The sequence below is a fragment of the Hyalella azteca genome, unplaced genomic scaffold, assembly GCF_000764305.2.
Source record: "Hyalella azteca isolate HAZT.00-mixed unplaced genomic scaffold, Hazt_2.0.2 contig10160, whole genome shotgun sequence".
NCBI lineage: Eukaryota > Metazoa > Arthropoda > Malacostraca > Amphipoda > Hyalellidae > Hyalella > Hyalella azteca.
The window spans coordinates 83,343-104,294 of record NW_025940206.1 but is presented as its reverse complement, the minus strand read 5'-3'; positions in this window follow the sequence as shown (position 1 = coordinate 104,294).

Here is a 20,952-nt window from a genome sequence, read left to right as displayed (position 1 = left end):
TACCTTCATCTCTCTTGCGCTGCGTTTATTTCAACACGCTCGCAATATGTGTACGTACATGAACACGCCTGTATTTCTTGTACGCCCTTGCGTATCTTCAGCCAAACATGCGTGCATCGTGTTTTCTCCTACACACTTTGCATGACATTGCTTTAATATCATCACGCTTGCATGGCGTTCTGGTAATAAGCGTACATTGTGTATTCTGCAACCTGAGCTCCAGGGGCCATACTTTCAAAACTCGCGAAGTGAACGTATGTACTTACGCTCTATTTTCTTGTCTATGATTGGTGCATTTTGATTGAAAGGCCGTCAATGATTGGCTGATGAACTTACGATCTCTTAACTTTTTTTGAAAGTATAGGTCCAGGACTTCAACACCAACGTTCTGCTAGAGTCATAAATGCAAAACCATTCCCATTATAACCTACTGAATCATTCTTGAGGTAATGCCGGGTAACGGCAGGCGATTCGACGTCGCCGCTTTTTGGCAGTATTATAGTGACGAACATTGACACGCGCTTCTCATTTGAATTCTGTAATCTTATCGTGAATATTGAAAGCTACAATTTTAGAGCTACTCAGTGTTAAAGATTGAACATGTGGATTTGGTCATTATTAATAATACAAGTTTCCGAGTTTTTAATCTCCGGTTATTTTTGAATTGAAGTTTGTCGAAATACTTTTCACTTGCATTCAAAAACAAGAAATTGACCTTTCAAGACTAGTTTCTAATTCCAATCTTGAAAGTTTTAATTAATTCGGATTCCCAATTCACCTTGACATCTGGATTGATTTGTGTAACCAAAAGTTCGGCATTGCGTACTGTCGATTGCCGTTGCAACTGTCGAATACCCGAATAAATCTTTTTCCGGCCGAAACCGTCTGCAAATACCGCAACGCGTCTCATTTATTGCCCTAAAATGAGACCATGAATGCCTGTTTTCACAGTTTAATTGGTTCATTTTTATGAACTACAATAATAAGAAAATTGATTCCATCGAAATCAGCAATGTTAGAATGACCACTAATTCTAAAGGAAATTACTACGGTTACGGTTCTATACTTCATTTTCCAGCCGTTGTAGGCGGAATTTTCAGACTCTTGCAAATAAATTTGCTGTGCAAATTTATAATATGCTGGAGATAGATACCAATATTGTGTTTTCGATTATTAATTCGCCTAATACTTGCCATTTCGACGAGGGGTTCATCCTCGAGTTTATTTAATATTAAACCCCCATGATTTTTTTGTCCAGGAAAAAGCGATGACGAAGCTGGACCGAATAAAGACAATAAATTTCCGGTGACGTTTCCTTAAATAGCAAGTCAATAGCAAATTATTCCGGATGTTACATGTGTAGTGCATACAGGGGAAAGATAAATGAATGTGAGTTTCACGATTGATTGCAATACCGCTATTCCGTCGCTGCAAATAAAGAAGTTGGCGACCATATTTGAATCGATTCATCTTGAAAATTTACGCCTTTAAAGCACACTAGGTCATATCGAGTGCCTAATACGCGGCTCTATTAGTTAAAACGATGGCCCAGAATACATTCGAGAGAGCTTGCCACATCAACGCATATATGTATAATCGTATCGAGTCATCCTTATTACTTGAATTTGAGGAAAAATTAACAAAATTTTGGGCGTCCGAATATCAGAGGAAAATGCTCGACAACATTGATCTGAAAAAAAATTTGAACGGCTGACAAAATAGAAACTTGAATCCGACGAAAAAACATAATTCTAGCCTTTTTCAAATTCATCTTAGACCAATACAAAAAAATAACGAAACGTTTTCCGTCACATACTTTAGGTGTGCAGTAACTCTCGTGACAGTTTTGTACTTTAGGGAGCTTTTTTATGTCTGGGTGTCCATGTTGGGTGGGTGGACTCAAAAACACAGGACAACCGCATGAATGATCGTTGGATCTGAGAGCTTGTAAAAGGCAGTGACCGATCATTAAATTGCTGGATACTTTTAAAGCGATGGAAACGCAAAACAGTAAATCAGTCAAAAAAATTTTACATTTACATTAGGCTTGATCAGGCAAACAGCCTGATCAAGTTTTGTCATCTTATTTGCCTCAAAGATGCATCAATAAATTATTAAAATCCTATTTTCTAAAATTCAGCGTTAAACAATTGTTGACATATCTGCATAAAATACTCTTGAAGTCCTATTTGCATCATACCATTGTTGATATTGTTTATCCACCAATTCAGCATTCATCGATTGTTGACATCGTATCTGCGTCAATACATCAATTGGATGTCATCGTGTCTGCATCAATTACTTGTTGACATTGGACCCGCATCGATTCAGCATCAACCAATTCTTGACATCTGATCGGTGATGCTTCGAAGGTGAATATGATTATAGATGACAAAGGGATAAAAATTCATCCATAAATGCAATCAAATACCATATTCCATCAAAGAAACTAAAATTCAGACCAAAGAGAAAACAGAGGAAAGAAGTAGCGCCATGAAGATGATTTCTCGATTGTTGGACATCGTTAATCTGGCCGCTAATGCCGGCCGAGCACGCAATACAGAGCTTTAAATACTTGGCTGCAGTGGTAGAGACGTTGGCCGAGAAGTGGCTAAACNATTGTTGGACATCGTTAATCTGGCCACTAATGCCGGCCGAGCACGCAATACAGAGCTTTAAATACTTGGCTGCAGGGGTAGAGACGTTGGCCGAGAAGTGGCTAAACTCTAATAATGGAGTGTCTGGAGCTGTTCAGTCAGAAAGCCCAGGACGAAGATCACACAAAAAACTTAATAATAGAGTGTCCGGAACTGTTGTCAGAAAGTCCAGGACGAAGATCGCACAAAAAACTTAATAATGGAGTGTCCGGAGCTGTTCAGTCAGAAAAGCTTAGGACGAAGATCACACGAAAAAATTTATTAATGGAGCGTCCGAAGCTGTTCAGTCAGAAAGCCCAGGACGAAGATCACACAAAAACCCTAATAATGGAGTGTCTGGAGCTATTCAGTGAGAAAGCATAAGACGAAGATCACACAAAAAACTTTATAATGGAGTGTCCGAAGCTGTTCAGTCAGAAAGAACCAGGAAGAAAATCACACAAAAAACTTAATAATGGAGTGTCTGGAGCTGTTCAGTCAGAAAGCCCAGGAAGAAGATCACACAAAAAACTTTATAATGGAGTGTCTGGAGCTGTTCAGTCAGAAAGCAAAGGACGAAGATCACACAAAAAACTTTATAATGGAGTGTCTGGAGCTGTTCAGTCAGAAAGCCCAGGACGAAGATCACACAAAAAAACTTTATAATGGAGTGTCTGGAGCACTTCAGTCAGAAAGCAAAGGACGAAGATCACACAAAAAAGCTTTATAATGGAGTGTCTGGAGCTGTTCAGTCAGAAAGCAAAGGACGAAGATCACACAAAAAAACGTAACAATGGAGTGTCTGGAGCTGTTCAGTCAAAAAGCCCAGGAAGAAGATCACACAAAAAAAATTAATAATGGAGTGTCTTGGGCTGTTCAGTCAAAAAGCCTGGGGCAAAGATAACACAAAAAAATTAATGATTGTGTGTCTGTAACTGCGCGGTCAAAAATGCCTGCAGTCGAAATGCAAAAATATGGGATGAAGTTTGCACCTAAAACTAAGTTTATTAACCCCAAGTAAAAGCTCAATCAATGTTCAAAAACATATAAGCAATGCAATTGGTGAAATTAGATATGGTACGATGGAATGCTGTGAGACGTTTGCAAACATTATGTTAGGATGAATCACAAATATGGTGGAGAAAGATACCAATAATGTGTTTTCGATTATTAATTAACCTAATACTTTCCATTTCGGCGAGAGGTTCATCCCTCGAGTTTATTTAATATTAAACCCCCATGATTTTTTTGTTCAGTAAAAAACGATGACGAAGCTGGACCGAATAAAGGCAATAAGTTTTGAAACAACGGCATTTGCGCTCGGACAACTCAGTTGGTAATCTCAAGATTCAAATGGAATATATATTGCCTGTAACTGAGAGTGTTTAATTAATCGCCTAACAACTAGTTAACTTTTTTCTACGACTATTAACTACGTCGGAATCATGACTTTCAAAATCACACACAGACTTTCATAAACTTTCATAGTCTTTTTCACAAATGTGAAAGATTTTTAATCAGGATTAAGTATAAGTAATTTATTATTACCAGAAAACATCAGTAATTGCACCAATTCCGCATGAATTCTTTGTAGATTCTGAATACCAAATGTCTTAGAAAAGCCGTAATTTTGCCAATTTCGTTAATTTCGTTGGCCATTAATAAATAATGTGACGCAACGTTCGGTTTGGCAAAATTTTCTGAGATATTCTTTTAAATGTGTAATAGAGAAATTTGTAGCTAGTTACTTTACTGATAATGCTGAATCTTTTATGAATATTATTTTCTTGAACAGTTCCATTAACTTCATATACATTTTATGTGCCTCCCGCTAACCATCAAGCAATTAGCATTTCCTGCAACAATTCTGGAATGTATTCTATCAATAAATTAGGCTACTCATGATTTATTAAACAGAAACCAACCACGCAAATTTAGAGTAACATTAATCAGAAAATGCTAGCGAAAAAAGAAGTTATTCCCGGATTCCAACGCTACAACACAGTTGGAGTACATTATCAGAGCATTCTTTCAATGTAATGAGCATGTTCATCACCATCTCTGTGTTTAATTTCATAATGACTTAAGCAAATAATTCTATCGTTTTCAAAATAATGTTTTCGCGATTTTTAATGATTTAAAAGCCTACATACGTGCTATTGCTGCCCTGCTACTATCTATACCTTTTCACATATAGAGTATTTGATCATAACTCGATCAAATGTTTTATTTAAAAAATAAATTTCACACGTACTGCTTTAGAATAGTTGTGCTTTAGAAAGTTATACTAATCATATGGTTTTCGAGGATGAATTTAAAGTTAATGGAACTATTTTTTATTTATAAAAACTCGGAGTTTTCATGCTTCTGTCATAAATATATTTATTGCGTGGTCCAAAAATCAATGAGTAAACTCAATAACATGTGGGCTTCTTAACGGATAAAAAATCATTAGATGATAGAATTCAACGTCGCTGAGCAAAGAACCTAAAATATCATGCAAACAAAATTTATTTGATATGAAAGGCTCTCCAAAGGCGCTTTCATTCAGGAGCTACAAAATCAATTTGTCTTCATCGAACCTGTTGAAGTGTAATTTAGATGTCAAGTGGCATGTGAGTGAACCAGGTAAATGTTTGAAACATAGAATAGGTGAATGTTGGCTGCAAAATCTTAATGGATTATTAATGAGAAATCTCATTGAAATTGTAGGTGTAAAAAATATAAGTTTAAATCTTGTGAGTCATGATCGAAGTTTCGATAAAGACGACAGATTTACCCACACGAGGATTTTGCATATTGTTATTGAACTTTTATGGGAGCACATTGTAATCGAATGATTTAATTTGAATTATTTCAATTTTTACGCAGAAGCAGTGGCTCCACCAACATGTCGGAGCTACACTGGCCAATGAAGGGATGGAAGGTTCGATGTATACGATATGCATTCTTTAATGATATTTTTGGCACCTTCGTGTAAAAACGTAAAGCGGGATTTTCTTTTCTTCAACCAAATTAGCTTACGGTTTCGTTCAGTAATGAAAAATGCAGTAATTGCGATAGTTCCTTAATTCGTTTCCTTAGCAACTATGTAGAGTCTTTTGTTAACAGTAAATATGCTTTTGTGAACAAAAACAGAACATAAAACACAAATGGCGGCTATGTGAACATTAATACAAAATTCTACGAAATTTTCATGTTGTCAGGTCGTCCAGAGCAGCAGTGAAACCATCACTCATGGGACATATGCAGGTTAACCTGGCGTTAAATGTGAAATCTTGGCATTTTTCAACACCGTCAGTCATAATTTAGTTTATAATAATAGAGATAATGTATGATAATAATTGAGATAATGAATGTAAAGAGAAGTAAAGAAAGACTTGTTCAAACCATAATTCAACATAGAACATTAAACTCCATTGAAAATATGCGAAAAAATTTTCGTCCTCCAAAATAAATGTACGTTTTAAATATTGAACCCAACTTTGTTTCGCCAGTGTTGCAGTGCCTTATAAAAGGCAGTAAAGCAGTGCGTAAAGTTCTTCCTAAACCGAACATCGCTCGCATCACCCACACCCTTCCCCAAGATGCAATCAGCTGTCTCGCTTTCTTCGGTAGTCGAGTTAAATATATACATTGAGATCTCAAGGAAAAAAGAAACGCAATGTTGAGCTCAACTATCCGGCTTACTGCTTAGCTGATGACCTAGAGATAGAAATTACTTGCATACGTTCGACTTGTTTGCATTATTCGGTTAGCTGAACCGATCATTCAATTATTTGGTGGTCAATCAGAGCTTGATAATTTGCGTTTTTACCTTTGAGTTTTGATTGTTTTTTGGGTATATTTTTTTATTATCTTTTTTTATATATCATATAGTCGGTACTTATATTTCTTATAATCTTTATTTATATTTCTTATAGTCTGTTTTTAAATTTCTTATAACCTGTACTTATATTTCTTACGGTCTGTAACAGGTCAATAAGCACTCGAAAGCAGCACATTCTATTCTTGTCATGCGCTAATTGCAGTACCGAGAATATTCCTTATACGAATACTAATAAAGCCGCTAATTCTTTATGTCGCAACCAAGACAAATAAAGGTGACTGTAAGCGGCGTACCTCTCAATGTTAATTAAGTTTGTCGCTCATTCCATAGCAACCGTGAGGGCTGTCATCGGGTTTTTAGCGCATTTTCTCATTTATTAAAAAAGGCGCTATTATGCTCGTCATATCCGTCCGTCCGTCTGTCTGTCAGTCCATACGTCCGTCTGACTGTCCGTCTGTCCGTCCGTGACTTCACGTTTTCGTCAAAAAGTGACTTCACGTTTCCGAAAATGCTCTCTCTGTCACTTACTGCAGTGTGTACTGAGTTATATTTTTTAGAACTGTCTCGATTCTTACTTTTCATCATCGCCCTTCTTGGAAAATTACGGTTAAACCACGTTGTTTAATTGTTGATTTCGTTGAAGCAACGTTTAGTCAACATTATTTCTACGTTGGATACGAGGTCAAACAGGTAAATATTTCTGAATATTTTGGCTGAATATTTTTCGTCGTATTTAGACGAGGTATTGTAGCATTCTTATGAAGTAGATGAAATTAAATAACGTATATCAAATGCTTCCCGCAGCTTCGGCATGAAAAGGAATTAAAATTTTATGTATTATATATCTCGGAATTGCATGTAACTGCGCTCTTCATACATGTACAGCTCTATGCCAGGTAATCAGATTTGTGAGTATAAAATGGAAAAATGTTTTACATATTTTTTAGCACTAACTATTATATTACTAAGGTAAATAAGAAAATATGAGGCGTAAGAAATGTAGGTACAAAATAAATCTATGGCATTCTTTCTAAATAAAATAAGTATTATTGAAATTTAATTTTACAATGACTTGTTGAATAAGACTTTTATCCTGTTTTATAGAAGTAGAATTTGAATCCTAAAAATATAACCTCCTACATATCGAATAAACTGAGTACAATATGTCATCCACATAGAAGAGATAACTGAGATGAATATCTTAAAAATATTTGATAGATCTTTGTCTTGCGACCCACGCGCTTTGTCTAGTTCAATGTAACATGAAATATTCCTATAACCAAACATGTCCTCCGCAACCTCTAATTTTCTTATTGTACTACAAGTTCAAATATATATATATATAAGCAAGGCGCAGTATATGCTTTTGTTCTCTACTGAGTTGGGTCGATGATGATGACGGAAGTTGGTTGCCTGATTGCAGTTTGACCATCTAAATGATGTATGGTTCTAAATGACATATCGATATTAAATATACATTAACTGAGAGCAAGTTATGTTCGTTGTTATCTGTGTAACATAGAAACTTACAGCTGACTTCTACATATGCACAAAACATCTAGAATGCTTTAACATTTCCCCATAACATTTTACAGAATAATCTGGCTGTTTTTAACATTTATACAGCCTTGTCTAGCTTTTATCAATAATCATCAAGTATTGGCAACCAATTTTAATAATTTTCTTATCACATCACATTCTTAAGTCTCCTTTTGGATAATATGATGATTTATTCTTCCAAAATAGGAAAAAAATTCAACAGAGGCATTTCTTAGAACAATGCGGATCTATTTTCCAATGACAAGAAATTTGGCTGCTCCACGATTTGATTCTTATTAGTATGACATTACTCCGGAAAATTTATGTTCAAGGAAGCAAGCCAAAATATAAATAAGTTGAAAGTGCTGTTCTGAATTAATATTAATGCCTACCAATGACGCTTATTAATCTTAAAAAAGTATTATTTATTCGTTGTTGCTGACATGCTTTTTTCATGAATTTCTTTGAAAATTGGCAAAATATTTGTTTCTTTATATTTTCATACGAGTTAAAATGGGACGTGTTGGACTATATAAAATTTAATGGGACTATATTTAAAACGTGTGTTCTTAGGTGGTCTTTATTTATAATGCAACAGCTTTATTATTATTGACTAGATTATGGATTGCGGTAATAACGAGATAAGGGATCCATCGTGGCCTGAGACTAAGGATCCAAATACTAAGGATAACAGGATCCTAAAATTACAGTAATTATTAAGATAGGTCAACGCCGGACCAGCCTCATAGTCATAGTAACGAATATAAGATAAGGATTCGATAAGCGACTCATCAGACGTCCGATTCTCAGAAAAATAGGTGTTCCATTTGCTTTTAAAATTCACTTTCGTTGTCCCCGAAATTGAAATATTCCTCAGGGGTGACGATAAAGTTAAATTTTTTACTATTAATTCATTTTCAATTGAATAATAACGCGATGTGAATGAAATTCAATAGTTGATAGATAATAATAGTGAATATATGTAAACATTTATACGAGACAATTTTGTATGATAAATTTTTCATAAGTAACCCGTCCATTGAATGTATGCGCAAAAATCATTCATTATTGCAATGGTTGGATGACATGAAAGAGAAACATTCTATTGACGAATATAATCTCTAACAAATTTTAAACACTTAACAACTTTTTTGGAATAACTTTTTATTTTTCTTTGATATTAGTCGTCTTTTCGCACCTTCTTTATATCGTATATCGTATTTCTATTACATTTTTCATTTAACCAATAATAACATTTACAGAGTAAATAATTGAAATTCAAATTAAACAAGGCAATTTGAAATTGCATGGTCAGTCTCATAAAAAATTTTTTTTATATGTATATCCGTGAATGAATGAAGATATAGCTATATATGTGAAAGCAAGCAGATCCATTCATTCTAGTGAATGAAGAGTTTTACTTTAAGTTTTTTATAAGCTGATGAAGTAGAGGCGTTCAGACGAATTATTATTGTATGGGATAAATTCGGCTTTGGGAGTTACACGTAAGAGCTTATCCAGTCATGTATATGATTTGACCGGTTAATTACCATGAATAATTTCGATTTCCATGCGGTTGGCCGCGCGTCGGCCGACTCAAGCGGGGACCAACGCAAATCGTACCGGTAGCGCGCTTGCAAAAATTCACGCGTCAGGGGCTTCGATGAAGCGTAGTCAAGGCATGACGATTAAGAAGGTGCGTGCATTTACGGTACACGGTTTGTATGACACAAGTTGATGGCTGTGCCTCCTGCTCAGGTTGTTTCGACAGTTTCCCATACAACAAAATTTTCGGTTTTTATACTGACATTGCAGTCATGTACCAAATGTATAAGTACCTATACAACAAAATTTTCGGTTTTTATACTGAAATTGAAGTCATATACTGAAATTGAAGTCATGTCCCAAAATGTATAAGTACCTATACAACCAAATTTCCAATTTTTTATGACAATGAAATCATTTCGCAAAATTCGAAAGTACATATGTACGTTATATATACCACGCTGTGACGGCGTTTGAAGAGTGGTATACGGTATACACTATCAAACACACGGCTGCTTNCTGAGCACAATCCCAGATCGACCTCCCCTGCAACACTACCAGCGGCGAGAAGCAAGCAACAGCATCGTGCATCAGATGGCCCAAATGAGGGCGGATGAACGATAATCAGAGGCGGCAATACATCGTGGCCTGGGACTGCTACGTCCGAAACAAATACTAAGGATTACGGGATCCCGAAATTACAGTAATTATTAAGATAGTGCAACGCCGGACCAGCCTCATAGTCATAGTAACGAATATAAGACAATGATTCGATAAGCGACTCGTCAGACGTCCGATACTCAGAAAAAAAATGTGTTCCATTTGCTTCTAAAACTCACTTTCGTTGTCTCCGAAATTGAAATATTCTTCAGGGGTGACGATATAGATGAATTTTCGACTATAAAATCATTTCCAATGGAATAATAACGCCATGTGAAAAAATTCAATAGTTTTTAAATAATAAGCGTGAATATGTATATGCATTTATATGAGACGATTATGTCTGATAAATTTTTCACAAATAGCCCGTCGATTGCATGTATGTGCAAAAAAAGTATACAATATTGTCAATTGTTGGATGATATAAAAGAGAAGCATTCTATTGACGAATAAAATCTCTAACAAATTTTGTAACACTTCACAACTTTTTTCGAATAACTTTTTAATTTTCTTCGATATTCATCGTCTTTCCGCACCTTCTTCGGATCGAATATCGTATTTCCATTACAGTTTTTTATTTAATTAATAATTAGTATTTACAGAGTTAGTTTAAATTCAAATGAAACAAGGCAATTTGAAGATGCATGATCGGTCACATAAAGAAAAAATGATTTTTATTTATCAGTGAATCAATGAAGATATAGCTAGATATATGAAAGCAAGCAGATCCATTCATTCTAGTGAATGAAGAGTTTTACTTTAAGTTTGTATATAAATCTAGTTTTTGGTCGTATCGAACTAGAAGCTCAATTATTTTTATTTGGAATTACTCACTCTATGAGCAACTCCTTCGGAAAATTAACTTATATGTGAGATTTGAATCTATTTGCATTCTTTTAAGTTTCACGGATATTATTACTGAACCAAGTTTTTTAAGTCAGAAAGTTGTAGATAATCATTTTAAAAGTTTCATGAGTTTATGCCATATACCTTCTAAGAAAATGATCGTGATATTACCCAGCAAGCCGTATTTAGACTATCAGTAATGACCTCTCACAGGCGCACGGCGGTATTCCTAGATCGACTTTATGGCTCTGTTGATAACCTTCCGTTGATACCTTTCTGTTGATAACTTCTGATGATACCTTTCTGTTGATACCTTTCTGTTGATAACTTCTGTTGATACTGTTGATACCTTTCTGTTGATAACTTCTGATGATACCTTTCTGTTGATACCCTTCCGTTGCTAGCCGGCTGTTTATACCCTTCCGTTGATACTTTTCTCTGATACCCTTACGTTGATACCTCTCTGTTGATACCCTTCCGTTGCTAACATGCTGCTTATAATCTTACGTTGATACCTTTCTGTTGATACCCTTCCGTTGATATCTTTCCGTTGATACCCTTCTGTTGATACTTTTTTGCTGATACCTTTCCGTTGATACCTTTCCGCTGATTTTCCTTCCGTTGATACATTTCTGTGGATACCCTCTCGTTGATACCTTTTTGTTGATACCCTTCCGTTGCTAACCTGCTGTTTATGACCTTACGTTGATACCCTTTCGTTAATAACTTTCTGTTGATACCCTTCCGTTGATAACTTTCTGTTGATACACTTCCGTTGATATCGTTCTGTTGATACACTTCCGTTGATAACTTTCTGTTGATACCTTTCCGTTGAAAGATTTCTGTAGATACTCTTCCATTGTTAACTTTCTGTTGAGACCTTTCCGTTGATACCTTACTGTTGATTCCCTTCCGTTGATACCTTTCTGTTGATACCTTTCCGTTGATAATGTTGCCCATCGCACTAGGATCAGTGATATTAAGCTCTTAACTTGCCACTCGTATTCAGGAGATAAGCAACAGTACTTGACCTCTTGTAATGGTGCTCAGCTCTGGCATTTCATTGTTGCGGAACCAAACCTACACGGACGTTTATTCAGACAAGTGTTAGTAGCAGGGCTCTTGTTTAATAGGGTCTATGAACTGCTATGTGAAGAGAAATATGAGAAATATTGAGTAAATGAGAAGGCTACTGGGCTCTAGATGAGATTAGAAGGCTACTACTGCAGATAAAATCTATCACAAAGTTCTTAGCACTATAAATAGTCCTACATTTGTAATCATGCAGGTTTAATTGCCTTGAAATTTTTTTAAATTTATAAAATTAAAACTTCGCGTTTCCAGGGCTATTATAACGCAAAAGATATAACTTAAATATATAATTAGAAAATGGCTCATGGGAACCAAACCGAGCCAGCAATTTATTGGCAAATTTAGGGTAAATCTTGACAGTTTGAAATCATCTCGCGATAATATGAAAATGTCGCACTTTAAAACTGGAGACAATTTTCTTAATGAAGATTCGTTTTATATTAATGGTGACTTTTTGCAAAACTTAATCAATGGAAACTATGGAGCGAATGTTACAGGTTTTGGAAAAAATAAATAAATCGAACATTTTACGACTACGAATGAAAATTTCGCTACTTTTTGACGGCACAATTTCGCTTATATAGTTTTTGATGTTTAAGTGGAATATCCATAATTACTATGCGGAACAAATAAGATATATGTTCTGTGCCAAACGTTCATCATGCACCGAATTAAATTTCTGATAGAAGTTGAATCAAAATATGAATTAAATAACTAATAGAGATTTAAATCCTAAGTTTGTTGATACAACTACTGTATAAAGTTTTCACCTGAACATATCTGATAAATTGATCATTTTGGTTAAGATGCTTCCTCATAGTGCTGTAAGTGTGCGTTCACCTCCCTCACATGATTGTGTTGGAAAGGAGGTGACTCACATCCACGAACTCGAGTTTGAATCTAAACAGGTTTAGTCTTGAAATTCCTCGTATCCTACGGAACAACTGAAATCTAGAAACGATTTTAAACTTACCGTCCGTTAAAAAGATTTGATCAAAAGGCCAGTCTAGTCAAGAAAAATACTAGAATCGGCGACAGGCCTATCCAGGCCTATTCTTCAATGCCTAAGATGCTATACTATACAATACTAACAGCGAATACTGAGAGTATTTTCAGCAGACTCGATTAGTTACGCATGCACATTCATCACGGGGATACGCGTACAAATATATTTATAATATTAAACTTTTTTCATATAACATATATTCGCTTCTGTCTAATATTCAATAAACACTGAAATAAAAATTCGGAAGAATAAATGTCTTCACCTTTCTTGTGACTTTCCCCGATCATGTCCTTATCACCAGTGATTTAAAAGTTCGACTGGATCGCGTCGACGACCCATCAGCGCTTCAGCTGAACGACCTCCTGTTTAACTTTGGCATGGTTTGTCTACTCCTTATATATGGTTAATATGGTTTGTCTGGGCCCACTGCTGGACGTTGTAATCACGCGTACTGACCTTCAAATTCTGCTAGTCGACATCATCGAGATCGCAATATCCAACCATCGACTACTTTAGTGGACGGTGCAGCGTACAAAACCGTTACCTGTCGTCCGTGGCGTGGTCTCGACGGCGATGTCTTTCGCGAAAAACTGCAGTCGTCCCGACTACACTGCAGTGTAGCGCAACTCTACAATACCGAACTGAACTGTGCACTTGATGACCAAATTCCTGCAGGCACACTTGCGGTACTCCAACGAGTCTACGACCCATGGTTCGAGTGTCGGGTCTCGAAGTCGAGGGTTCGACTGCTCCAGCGGGCGGTCAACCGGGCGAACAGACGGGGCAACCCTGTTGCTGCAGCTGCTGTGGCCTCAACTTGGAGAGATGCGCGGCGAAATAATGTCGACATTCTTTGAAGGTAAAGAGAGTATATTTGGCACCAGCAACCCTCGAGCCCTGTGGCGTTCGTTGGATACACTTATTTGAAGAGGTAATGCAGATGCTTCGGGTGGAGTAATCATTGAGGAATTCCACGAGGTTTCTGAAAATAAAATTTCGGCTGGGCGAGTGTCGTCAGCCGATGCTCCGTCTGCAACATTTGCGCCGTGTCCGTTCGACTGTGTGCTCCACGAAATCACTTGCGTCACAGTTGACGAAGCCATCGCTGCAGTGCGCGCGCTGCTTAACAAGCCGTGCACCAGCGGCATTCAGCTGAACTCGGCACTTTGAACAAGTCACCACCATTTGTTTTGGCGCTCTGTGACGAATACGTACGTGGCATCAGCCACTGTCTCTCAAGGCCGGTCCTCAGGTTCCTCGTGGTGGCGCTCGTTCTGGCCAGATTGGACTATGGTAATGCCGCACACTATGGACTTTCAACCACGGCACTTAATAAACTGTCATCCGTAATGAACGCTGTTGTGCAACTCGTGTGCAATAAGTGAAAATTCTACCTCGAAACGCCGATAATGCTCGATCTTTCCTGGTTGCGAATGCAGCAAAATACACAGTTCATGTTCACTGTTCTGCAGTTCCGATGCCTTCATGGTCTGGCGCCTCCTTATCTCAAGGATCTGGCTTCTAGAAGGCGACTGCGTTCAACATTACAGCGGACCTCGTCGTACCATCTACCCGTCTATCTACCGTCGGCGACAGAGCGTTCCCGGTCGCCGCCGTCAGAACCTGAAACGGTCTGCCAATTCGTTAACAACGGCTCATTCGTTGCCGGTGTTTCGTCGATGTCTAAAAACGGGCGTTTCGTCATTACTGGCGTTTCGTCGACGCCTATTTCGTAGAGTCTATGAATTAAGTGCTTAGTCATTTTTGTTCGTTCACATCATCCGCTTGACTTTTCATTTTTCGCTTGCTTTTAACTTCCGTGTGATGTGCTCTCGAAGTTCGTTTGAACCAAACGTTGCTATAATTGCTGCGTAGAACAATAATAATAATAAAATAAGGAAAAATTTCGAATTAGTGATTTCTTAAAAGTATTCGCCAACAAAATTTCTTATTAATTAAATCATCAAATCTGATGTAGAGTGCAACTTGAGTATAAGGTTAACTGAATTTAAAAAATGAAGTTTAGGTTTAACTGACTCGACTTGAAGATGACCTCCATCATTGGATAAATGTTGACCAGTATTCACTTTGAAGTCGCCTGTATCATCAGTCATTGTTTCGTTGTACCTTATCATCAAGACACGATATGTTCACTAATTATTCTGCCTCTATATTGCCATTCCATAAATCAACACACGTAATATTTGGCTGCCACGGTTGTCGTATTCGTTCTTTAATTTTTAGGAGCGTCTCTCGGCATCATAATTCATGATGGACAATAATTGCCAGCTCTGTAGACGTGCATCGATGGCGCACTTCATCACGTTCGATGGATGGCAAGAAGTGCCTTAGATCACTCAGGGATCCCAGGCTAATCACTAGAAAACAATGTATTAATGAATGCAAGTGACAACGGTCGCATAATATTGCTCTTCCGATACGTTAACCCAATGGATCCGAATGTAATCGCTTCAAGGATCACTGGATGAAGGTTTATAAATCAATGAGTGTTGTATGGCTCCATAATAAGTTAATATGTTCTAGTATGTTGCGCAAACTAAATCCATAGAAAGCTCTAAAATTGCGTTCAGCAAAAACGTATTATGAACTTAGGCGTAGCACGGTTACGCATACAAATCCCCGAAAAGTTTGACTCGAAAAAATGGAACGTCAGTTTAGAATAAAAATTCATACCGAATATTAAATAGTGTCTGAATTGCGCATCAAATTTAGCTTATGTAGAAAATAAAAAGTTGCATGAATGGTGAGTATACAATAACGGAAAAGTAAGTTTTTCATTGACATAATTCAGAAAATCTTCACTTGTCGCTTGTGCTGGTCGTAAAGATTTTTCGGCGTTGATGAACCGTCCAGAAGTCACACTAGTAAAAATAGTTATGAGTTCGTAACTCAGGCAGCCAATAACTAACGGCTTTTCAATCTAAACCAGTCAATCGCTGAAGAGAAATCGGCTGTTTCTCGTAGTTAGGCCGCTACGTGTACTTTAGAGAGTTCTGAAAGTACGGCCCCAGTAATCGTTCAAGTTACATATTTATTATGGTCTCTCTAATTCTAATTAAATTATTTCTAGGCATAAGCCACTAATGCAATTTATTCCAACGACCAAAGCAAATAATATTTTAGTCAAAGAATAAAGGAACAGCAAATTTCATTGAATGGTCTTCATTAAACGCTAAAACATGAATCCAAAACTAACGTGAAAATGACCATGTTTGAAAATTGATTTAAATTTTACCTTCAGAGTCAATTTAATTTTTAAAATGTTTTAGCGCAAAGTTTAGGTTGCTTTCTCCTTAAGATTTCACACATACTTTTTTTAAGCTCTCATTCTTACGCGTTTTAAGCTCTTATGCATTCTTTTCAAGTTCATACGCTCACTTTTCAAGCTCACACACCTACTTTTTTGCTGACTCTCCTACGTTTTAGCTCACACGCTTACTTTTTTAGCTCAGAAGTTTACTTCTTACGCCTATACTTCGTTTTTCATGGTTTGAATTTGGAAAGTAGTTTGATGAGACGTCAGAAGATGGTTTCAAAAATATGTTTTATCCGTCCGCCAAAATCTTTGGATCGCTATCAATTACTAATCATTTGTTTCGCTGTAGAAATTAGAATTTATGTCATTTAAACAGCCCTCTGCACCAATTGCGAATTAAATACCACAACTCTGCCCTGGAGCAAATATCTTGCAAAATAAATTTTACTCGACCTCATCGAATTCTGACGTTGCAAGTTCCATTCATAAACTTTAGGTTAACGAACTATTATCGCTGCTAGCAAGCAAGCCTCCGCTGAAACTTGAGTGTAAAATTGAATCCGAAGACCAATTTGTAACGAGTTCGTAAACAAGTCTTTCAGCTAACTTTTATTTATTAGAATGACAGCAATTATTTTAAACGGGCTTACTGACGTCATATGCCAATTGAGCGTCCGAACTTATCTGTTGAATAATTATATATAGGACGTTCAATTATATCTTACACTGTTAGAAAAATGACCGTTAACGGTATTACCGGTGTTTCAGTGGCCGGTCGACACGTGAAAAGAAACACCGTTTCACCGTTTTTATTCCAATTTAACACCAGAAATCCGTAAAACATCTGATAAAAACGGCGGAACAGTTTATTTTCACGGGGCGACCGGCCACTAGGTTGCCGGTGGGACCGTTTTTTCGCCGTTTTTTCTAACAATGTACATTATCTTGCTGAAGATTTATTATTCCATAGAAGTAATTGGGTTATTCAATTTATGAAAAATTTTCCATTCAGCGTCGCGTTATTTTCTCGGGTCATTAATAATTTTACTGAACTGAGTAGTCTATCAATTAACTCTTAAATTTAATTGTATCGAAATGGTTAAATGACATTGGCATGATGCAATCATGTCTTGCTATTTTATTTCACGTCTCTTTTTATTTCTCATTTTAACGTGTGCTCCTGTGTGAATAAATAAATAAATCAAATCAAATAAATCAAGTCAAAATAATACGTGGACGGTATCAGGTGCGTATTTTGATACACAATCTGCGGCCGTCCTGAATTAGTATTAATTTGCCGAGCCTGATCAATTTGTTATAATCTCTCTAAAATAATAAGCCCCTATCACTCATGGGACAAATAGACGATTGGGAAATGGTTCGCTACCGTCAATATGGATCCAGAACTGACGTCTATGCAATGTGCTGAATATTCCCGTCAAAAAGTCAATTGAACGAATATGATATAATATGTGAATATTATATATTACCCCCCACCAAGTGAAATAACATTTCACTTAAAATATTACGTATCCTACTTATAAAATATAGCTGTACAAAATTTATTAACATTCTTTCGCTAAACGCACACATTAACAAATTTTTTAAGGGAATATCACATATATAATAGTTTAATATTTTACATAATAGTTATCGCTTTTCGATTAAAGTTTTGTTCTTGTGTATTCTTGCTCCCTCTACCTCTGTGATGCATTGATTTTTATATACGGCTAGCTTAGACTTGAAGAACACCTTTAGTGAAGATTATATATTTGTATTCGTTTAAAAGATTTTTCAGTCGGAGCCTAAAAAATTTAAAATTATGCGAGAAAGAGAACAGCCAGCAGTGAGCGTCTCTACCATCGCTGCTGAGATGATTATTTGGCTTCCATCGTATTTGGGTGAAATCTTACATTTGAAAAAAAAATTAGAAAAACAATCAATGCAAAAACATGGACAAAATTTACTCACTGAAAAAAATACATAAGTTTGAACTTAATTGCATTCGATTGAGAGACACGTAACGAATAAAGTAGGAAACAAAGAGTTTTAAACTCAAGACTCAGAGAATATTTTTTGACAGCTTTGATTGTCTAGATTGGCGTAGTTATCACATGTTTCGGTAATGGTAACGTATAAAGTAATTTAATTTTAATTTTTTTAACGCAATCTTCGTTCTGAAGGAGATTTACCAGGGGAAGAGCAACGAATTAAATAAATGATTGAAGTATATCACTGAAGCTGTGCATACTGGAATAAAACCTTAACAATTTACTACCAAACTCAAGCACATCCGATCTAACCTCGCCCATTTGCGTACACAATATCAATAAAGTTGCCACTCGTGTTAACGATCATTTATTGACAAGTTGATCATAACGATCCAATAGTCAATAATTAATTACGTGCAGTACAAAATGTCACAAGATTTTCGGAACGATGCATTCGTTTTCAAATTAGTGGTGATGCTCTCGGAATTTTGATGTCGAGGAGAAATGTATATATTAAATGAACAAATGAAATGAACAATGAAATGAACAATGAAATGAACAATGAAATGAACAAATATTAACTCCGTAGTTTGTTTCCCAGCTGAGACAAAAGAAAACTCTGCGTTTAGTTTTGTCAAATTTATAATTTTATTTGTGTTAATGGATCGATAGTTATGATGACAATCTAGGGAACTTTTAATAAGTAGGACGCGAAACTTATGCACGTTTGGCCGGCGATATGTGATTAGATTATTTATTAAAGCCAAAACTTGCATGACCGCCTAATAAGTATGCACACTTCAGAGTTTAATACCTCACACTATTTAAATTTTATGAGAGCGTGCAAACAATATATCCATATTCAATAATTAATTATAGCTCTGTTGAAGGCGATCCGTCGGAACGTAAAATACCCAGGTATAATTTAAAAATTAATACGTGGATGAGTTAATCTAATGCCCCCATGCGAAGTCTAAATAAATTTTAATAACGAATGCATCCAACAATTATTCATACAAGGGAAAATATGTAGTTTCAAAATGAAATTATGAATAGCATATGCTTACAGATTTTATGTCGAAAATTTCCTGACAAATCTCCGTGCTCAAATTTTTATTCAGATGTAAAAAAATATTGTCACAAAAAAATTGCCTTCATTTTGGTTCTCCAAAATGTAGTATCATTTGAAATTTGATGAATGGAAGAATAACATTTTGAGAAACTTTCAAAAAATATTCAGATAAGTCGTTCATACATCTAGTAAAGGCCCGTGTCAGAAAAAATTGTGACATCATTTCGATTCTTGTCTCGACAAGACCGAGAAATTTTTTATTAATAATGCGATTGACCTCTCGTTTGTTGCTGAGGGTGAATATAAAGATGATAAATTGCAGCCGAATTTCCCACTTTTTGTTAACGAATGAGGTTACTATATTCATAATCGTTCCTCATGGGGAATAATAAATTTTTCTAACTCAGTACCACATTTGTATATACTTAAATAATCAGCTTGAGAAGAAAAAAGTTTGGTGAATTTTAATATAATTCCTATTGAACTGAAAAACGAAATTACATAAACACCACATGGAACAAAGTGCAAAAACCATATTTTCAGTCTCATAAGTGGTTTGGAATTCTCAATTTGAAATGTGTAAAGAACATTAAATTTTTATAAGCTGATGAAGTAGAGGCGTTCAGACGAATTAATTCGGCTTTGGGAGTTACACGTAAGAGCTTATCCAGTCATAAATCTGATTAAACAGTTAATTACCATGAATAATTTTGATCGTCATGCGGTTGGCCGCACGTCGGCCGAATCAAGCGGGGACCGACTCACATCGCACCGATAGCGCTGTTAGGGAATTGTATAAATTTATTCATGTTTCGTGGCAGCAGTTTCCCATTTTCATTTAGGCTTTTCAGTTCAGCAGTTTAGGTTTTCCAAACTTTCAGGATTTTATTCTTTCATGTTTTAGTTACGCGCTGATAAGGACTACAGGGGCACAACGCAAGTGCACAGATTTGTTTTACTAAATACAGTGTGAATACTCAGTGTTCTATCTTAACTGATCCTTTCACGGCCGTATCGAGATAAAGTGATTATGAAGTAGTCCCCCAGCATCGCGCTTGCAAAAATTCATGCATCTCTGGCTTCGATGAAGCGTAGTCAAGGCATGACGATTAAGAAGGTCCGTGTATTTGCGGTACACGGTGTGTATGGCACAAGTTTATAGCAGTGCCTCCTGCATAGATTTCGTTTCGTTAGTTTCCCATACAACAAAATTTTCGGTTTTTATACTGAAATTGAAATCATGTCCCAAAATGTATAAGTACCTATACAACCAAATTTCCAATTTTTTATGACAATGAAATCATTTCGCAAAATTCGAAAGTACATATGTACGTTATATATACCACGCTGTGACGGCGTTTGAAGAGTGGTATACGGTATACACTATCAAACACACGGCTGCTTTAATTAAATTGTGTATTCCAGGATATGAATTTCCTAGGTTCAATGTCATGCTGAA